Genomic DNA, 5755 nt, shown 5'->3' with positions numbered 1-5755 from the left:
CCGGGCTGGGGATTCGAACCTGCCACCTTAGGTGTACGTGGCTGGCGCCTTAGCCGGTTGAGCTATAGGCGCCGAGCCGAGAACATTTTTTTTTTTTGAGACAGTCTCAGGCTGTCACCTGGGTAGAGTGCTGTGGCATCACAGCTCACAGCAACCTCAACCTCTTGGGCTTAAGCGATTCCCTTGCCTTAGCCCCCCAGGTAGCTGGGACTCCAGGTGCCTGCCGCACGCCCGGCTATTCCTTGGTTGTAGTTGTCATTGTTGTTTAGCAGGCCCAGGCTGGGTTACAAACCGCCAGCCTCACTATATGTGGCCGGCACCCTACCCACTGAGCTACAGGTGCCGCCTGAACTATTTCTTTTTTTGAGACAAAGCCTCACTGTGTTGCCCTGGGTAGAGTGTTATGGCGTTATAGCTCACAGCAACCTCAAACACTTGGGCTCAAGCAATCCTCTGGCCTCAACCTCTTGAGTTGCTGGGACTACAGGCACCTGCCATGGTACCTGGCTAATTCTTCTACTTTTAGTAGAGATAGGTCTCACTCTTGCTAAGTCTGGTCTTGAACTCCTGAGCTCAAGCAATCTACTCACCCTGGGCTCCCAAAGTTCTAGGGTTACAGGTATGAACCACCATACCTGGCTATCAAGTTTGTTTTGTGAGTCTGACTACAGATATTATACTTATGCCCCACAGTTTCAAATGATTGGTTTTCATTCACCAAACACACATACATATGGGCAAGGAGAGAAAAAACACCACATAGGTTTGAGACATTTGTCATTTCCTGTTACCCCTTTATTTCAAGCCCTTTGCACCAAAGTGCTGAGAACAAAAAGGATGGAGCCCACGGATGGAGAGATGAGGACCTGGCCCTCCTGGAGACCTCATGTCTTCAGGGGCAGTAGCTTCAGTCTTTCATCTCTGCAGATAGGTCTGAGAATTGGAGCCTCAACATGCACATAGGAATGGGATGCTGCCTCAGAGACCGCCACACCTACTCCCTCGATTAGCTCTTTAGGAGGCCAAGAAGATCATGGTCAGGGAACAGGGTCTCTCCCTGAATCTGCTTTGGGCAGAGTTAGAGGCACATCCCGTGAAAGGGATGAGAGCCTGCAGGGCTGTTGCCTGTGACAAAAAGGAGAAGGAAGTGTCAGGAGCTCCTCATTAAAGAGCCAAAGTGAACAAGACTTGCAGAAGTGAGTTGAGCCACAGCAATGCACCTTGACCTTGGCAGGAGATAGCTCCCCTTGCTGAGAAGAAGAGCAGATTTGCTATGGCTGGCATTTATGAGGGCTTCGAATTCCTCATGTCAGCAAAGTTGCAGGATCAGAACATCCCCCTTAGAGGAGTTTCCAAGGATTGCAGGAATGATTTTCTTTTTCTCTTTTTTTTTGGAGACAGAGGTCTCACTCTGTCACCCTGGGTAGAATGCCATGGCATCACCATAGTTCACAGCAACCTCAAACTCTTGGGCTCAAGCAATTCTCTTGGCTCAGCCTCCCAAGTAGCTGAGACTACAGGCGCCGGCCACAACACCTGACTATTTTTAGAAATGAGATCTCGATCCGGCTCAGGCTGGTCTTGAACGTGTGAGCTCAAACAATCCACCTGTTTTGGCCTCCCTGAGTGCGAGGATTCCAGACTTGAGCCACTGCGCCAGGCCAAGGAAGGGCTTTTCACAGCCAAGTGTTCTCTACACTGGAGTTAACTCTAGAAAGAATAACTTCGCTACTTTACTTTATTGATCTCCTTTAGGAAGGATGTAAAAGCTGCAAAATAGGTGCTGAGTCCACAGAATTTGGGAGCAGGTCTGTGGAGGGCTGGTCAGACATTCTGGGCATGGAGTGACTGGCTGCATCTGCTGGATATGGAGAGGCTGGGGCCAGGCCAGGCCAGTAGTGTAGATGGCATGATCTAGGCAAGAATGGGGCTGAGGGCTCGGCGCCTATAGCTCAACCGGCTAAGGCGCCAGCCACGTACACCTAAGGTGGCGGGTTCAAATCCCCAGCCCGGACCCGCCAAACAACAATGACGGCTGCAACCAAAAAATAGCCGGGCGTTGTGGCGGGCGCCTGTGGTCCTAGCTACTTGGGAGGCGGAGGCAGGAGACTCGCTTGAGCCCAGGAATTGGAGGTTGCTGTAAGCTGTAATGCCACGGCACTCTACCCAGGGGGATAGCTTGAGGCTATGTCTCAAAAAAAAAAAAAAAAGAATGGGGCTGAGGGTAGCATGGGTTATATACAGAAGGGGAAATTTCTCCCTCCATCTCCAGATTGCTTCCCTGGTGAAGTCACCCCTTTTCTCTCCTTTCCCCTGTGTATAACTATCTGAGCACCCTCTCGTCATTCCCCCCTCCCCCCAGCTCCGCCCCACTGGCTGCAATCAGCTGTGTTGTAGCCAAGAGATCATTGCCAGGCAGAGTCATCTGCTTTTGTCTCGTCCTGACCTCTAAGATCCCAGGTCACCTTGCATGGTTCTGAGGGTCTGTAGCTGTCCAGGAGCCTAGAAGGTCCCTGATGGGTGGGCTGGACCCCAGAAGTCCAAGCCCCTTCCTTTGCAGCTAGGATGAGAGGCCTGGTATTACTTTGTGGATTTCTCTGTCTGTGAGGTTCAGAGTAACAGGCTTGGAGAGAGGGGTTGGAAAAACCTATGATAGAGGCAGTAGGAGCTGCTGTGGGGCTCCCAGAAGGCTCTCCGGGCTTGGTGAAGCAAAGGTATCCAGATGTACGTGTGTGTGGAGGGTGACCTGATGGAGGGACTAGGGAAAACCTGGAGACTGTCCCATCACAGTCACCTGCTGTTAAGGTCTGCAAAGTGGGGAAGGAGATTTTCCTGGTTCCACAGACTACCAGGGGTTCTATTTAGGAAAGGAAGGAAAAGTGTTGGGGCGGGAACCCAGACAGAGTTCTGGTGCCGGTGGAGCCACAGGGGCTGTGGTCTTGGATTGTTGGGCTATGCTTAACACCAGGTGTATCTTCAGTTCATTCTATAGCTGACAAAGCCAAGGCCCTGTCCTCCCAGATTCAGGTATGTGGACCTAGCCACAGGCCCTGCTTTAGCTCAGAAGGCCTGTGCTGGAGCTTTAGTCCTATAAGATGTGTCTTACAAGAATCACTACAGCAGGGGCAGAGCCTGTGGCTCAAAGGAGTAGGGCGCCAGCCCCATATGCCAGAGGTGGTGGGTTCAAACCCAGCCCTGGCCAAATACTGCAAAAAAAAAAAAAAAGAATCACTACAGCAGTGATTTCCAACCGATGAGCTGTGAAAATGTTTTAAGACCATTAATTAAATCATTTTCAAAAGAAGTTTAAAGCACACTAAGTATATCCTTTTTTTCTTTTACTCTTTTTTGATCCATATAATGTTAAGTGTGCAGCAGAAATTTATAAGTTCAAGTGTGCTATGAGATAGAAAAGGTTGAAAAACACTGCTCTAGAGGACAGTTTGTGTTGATTCTACAGACTTATGAAGAATTCAGGATTAGCTGGGCATGGTGGTTCATGGCTGTCATCCCAGCACTCTGGGAGGCAGAGATAGGTGGATTGCTTGAGCTCAGGAGTTCAAGACCAGCCTGAGCAAGAGTGAGACCCTGACTCTACTAAAAATAAAACAAATTAGTGAGACTTGTAGCCATGGCCTGTAGTCCCAACTATTCGGGAGGCTGAGGCTGAAGGATCACTTGAGGCCAGGGCTTTGAGGTTCTTGTAAGCCATGATGCCATGGCAGTCTAGCCTAAGACAACAAAGTGAGACTGTGTCTCAAAAAAGAAAAAAAATTCAGGATTGAACGCTTATTGGAGTTCAACAATTAAGTTTATGAGCATCCCTTCAGATTCATAAACCCACCAGTGGCCAATGCTAAGGTGCATGAGAGATCTTCTTGGGTCTATTTGCTTGAAGAAATTAGACCTCTGTCCCCTTCCTGGGTGTGGTTGGACTTTGGGTTGTCAAAACGTAAGAACCCCAAATCCTTGTCACTGAAACAAGAGGGGATTTATTAGCCCTAACAAAAAGGGCACTGTGGTCATCAGAATGGCTGTCCTTGGCAGCAGTCCTGATGCTTGGGACTGCCACCCTGCAGTTTATCTGTTCCCTCTGAGCAGAGTAGGAAGGAGGACCTACAGGGTCCAGTCTTCATTCCTTCTGCATAGGGTACCCGAATCCTCCAAACCAACTCTGAAGTTGCCAGATGGCTCCGTTTGGAGATTCTGAGGTTTTTTAGGGGGTGGGACAGAGTCTCACTCTGCAGCCCTGGGTAGGGTGCCATAGCATCATCATAGCTCACAGCAACCTCAAACTTATAATTGTATCCCACCCCCCAAGAAGTGTGTCACACACAGTGACCCCCACCTATCCCCCTACCAAGCAACCCTCCTGCCTCAGCCTGGCGAGTAGCTGGAACTACAGGCACCTGCCACAACACCCAGCTGGTTTTTTAGTGGAGATGGAGGGTCTCTCTCTCTAGCTCAGGCTGGTCTCAGGGAATCCATCCACCTTGGCCTCCCAGGGTGCTAGTATTACAGGCATGAGCCACTGTGCCTGGCCCTAGCGATTTTGTTTTTTACATATGGTTGCTTCTAGTCTGGGCTAGTCTAGGCATTGCCTTTCAATCTTCGATTGCTAGCAAGCAGAGACAGTAAAGCTGCCGCTAGCTGAGCTTCTGGTGGCAATGTTAGCAGCCACTTGAACAACCTGGAAAACCAGTCACAGCCTGGACTCCCTCCCGCAGAGGCTTGGGACACCTGGCTCAGACACAGCACACTCTACCTCATCAGATAGCTGGCTGCCTCTGTGTAGGATATAGGGAGCCAGATGTCCTAGTCAGGTCAGAGAACAGTGTGTAAGTGGTGAGGAGTGAAAGCAGTGTCTGCTCCCGACTCACTCCACGGGGAGATAGCAGCTCAGGGCCCAAACGCCAAGGCTTCTCACACTGCCTGGCACTGCTGTGACCTTAATCTTAACCTACATAGCTGCCGACGACTCATGCCTTCCATTTAGGGGCAAAGCTGAGCTGAACCAAATAACATTTTTAAGCTAAGTTACTAGAAATATTTCAGGAAAGGCTAAATTTATAAACTACAGTTTGGCTCATGACCTACAATTATTTTATGACCATGAAACACTGCTGGTATGGTATAAAATAGTGAGCCCCCAGCATGATGCCCTGCCACAAGTGAGTCTGTATAACAGCACCACTGCATTCTGAGATAACAGTGAGGAGCCCTGAGGGAGCCGATGAAATGGAAAACCAGCTTCGGAATTGCCTTAGCTTTCAGCTTCCTACCTGCCAATACTTACAAGAATCACCAAGGAGTTTGGACTTACTGAACAGAATCAGTTGGCCTTACAAATATAAGGAGAAACTCTAAAAGTAAAGCATTACCCCTGATAAAGCCTATCAGATTAGTGAGAGGAAATGACATTACTACTTTTTTTGTTTATTTGTCTGACACAGAGTATCAAGCTGTTGCCCTGGTTAGAGTGCCAGGGTGACACAGCTCACAGCAACTTCAAACTCTTGGGCTTAAGGGATTCTCTTGCTTCAGCCTCCCAAGTAGCTGGGATGAAAGTGTTCTTGGAGCCTCTGATCGGAGACGCAGGGAGAAGGAACTGCAGATGGGATGATTGATTTGAAGGGAGGTCGAGACTCGCTCTGGTCAGCGACCAGGCCTAACTTTACTGATTATCTTATATACTTTCAAACATTCAGTAAGAATTTAACACAGATACAAAGATGTGAAGTAACATTAGGAAGCT

Source organism: Otolemur garnettii, unplaced genomic scaffold (genome assembly GCF_000181295.1).
Source record: "Otolemur garnettii isolate 467f Iridium unplaced genomic scaffold, OtoGar3 scaffold00135, whole genome shotgun sequence".
NCBI classification, from domain to species: domain Eukaryota; kingdom Metazoa; phylum Chordata; class Mammalia; order Primates; family Galagidae; genus Otolemur; species Otolemur garnettii.
The sequence above is the reverse complement of the archived record's forward strand: the minus strand, read 5'-3'. Positions refer to the sequence as shown.